Source organism: Octopus bimaculoides, chromosome 6, assembly GCF_001194135.2.
Source record: "Octopus bimaculoides isolate UCB-OBI-ISO-001 chromosome 6, ASM119413v2, whole genome shotgun sequence".
Lineage (NCBI taxonomy): Eukaryota > Metazoa > Mollusca > Cephalopoda > Octopoda > Octopodidae > Octopus > Octopus bimaculoides.
In genome coordinates this window covers 13079330-13081063 of record NC_068986.1, presented here as the reverse complement: position 1 = coordinate 13081063, position 1734 = coordinate 13079330, and positions in this window count along the sequence as shown.

Sequence of the window (1734 nt, the reverse complement as noted above, 5' to 3'; positions counted from 1 at the left end):
TATATATATATATTTATATCTTTCTTTCTATTTACCTATCATTATCTTTCTATCTATCTATCTATCTATCTATCTATCTATCTATCTATCTAACTATCTATCTATCTGTCTGTCTGTCTGTCTGTCTGTCTGTCTGTCTGTCTGTCTGTCTGTCTGTCTATCTCTATCTATCCATTTATCGCTTTCATCTATCTATCTGTCTCTTTCTTACTTTCTGTTAACTTGGGATCTCTTGACGACGATGTAACCTTCATTTAACTAAGGTATCTTCGGCCAGGTGAGTAACTAGTGGAGTACCCTTCATTGAATAATTATCACTTCCGAGGTCCTGCTATCTACGAAACATATGTAGCTTGGATTTCACCCGCTCTATTCCCTCAATTTGGATTTTCATTCGCATACACAGCAACCCTAGTTGCTAACCGTGAACTATAAAATAACTTATTCAGCTTACCGAACTTCCACATGGCTAAAATTTCCAACCTTCTGCGCCAACAAACTACTATTGTTTCTGAAAGTTGCTTTTCTTTTATATCTTCTCCGGACTGATCGAAACTTACTAACTTCCTACACCTGGATCCTTGGATCTTACGTTTACATATTATCATATCTCTCTCTCTCTCTCTCTCTCTCTATATATATATATATATATATATATATATATATTCGTCTTTCAATCTGTCTTTCTACTTCTATCTTTATTTCTCTCTCTCTATCTATCCATCTCTCTATTTCTCTGTCTACATTTCTATCATTATCTGTATGTATGTATGTATGTATGTATGTATGTATGTATGTATGTATGTATGTATGTATCTATCTATCTATCTATCTATCTATCCGTCTGTCTGTCTGTCTGTCTGTCTGTCTGTCTACCTAGCCGTCCTCCTGTCTGCCTGGCCGCCCTTCTGTTTGTTTGTCTGCCAGTTTATCTATCTATCTCTTGTACGAAAGAACGTTGGTTTCTGCGGCAAGTGCAACTGCAGTGAAATTGTACAGATTGCAACCATCGAATATCAGTAGAGGGCATCGTTAATCAAAGTGAAGAAATGAAATATCTATATGGTGTAGGCGTGGCTGTGTGGTAAGAAGTTTCGGCGTGTTGCCAAGAAGTTTCCTTGAGCAAGTCACTTTATTTCAAGTTGCTCTCCTCCATTCAGCTGGCAAAAAAAAATTAAAAAATGAGTAGTACCTGTAATTCAATGAGCTAACTTTGGTTACATTCTGTGTCATGCTGAATCTCCCTGAGAACGACATTGATGCGCGTAATATAGTTCTATATTTAAGAGATGAGGAATTATGTACATTATTTACATTATTTACATTTGACGGATGTTTGTCCTCATCGTGCTTGTTGCTAACACAACGTTTCGGCTGATATACCCTCCTGGTGAAGGCTAGAGGGTATATCAGCCGAAACGTTGTGTTAGCAACAAACAAGAGGAGGACAAATATCCGTCAAATGTAAATAATGTAAATAATTGATACGCGTGTCTGTGGAGTTTTACGAAGATGTTGTTCCGTTGATCGCATCGACTGGAACCCTCGTCGTCGTAACCGACGGAATACCAGATTGATAACACTCAACACCCACCCTCAGAATGTTTGGCTTACTCTTTTATTCTTTTACTTGTTTCAGTCATGTGACTGTGGCCATGCTGGAGCACCGCCTTTAGTCGAGCAAATCTACCCCAGGACTTATTCTTTGGAAACCTAGAACTTATTCTATCAGTC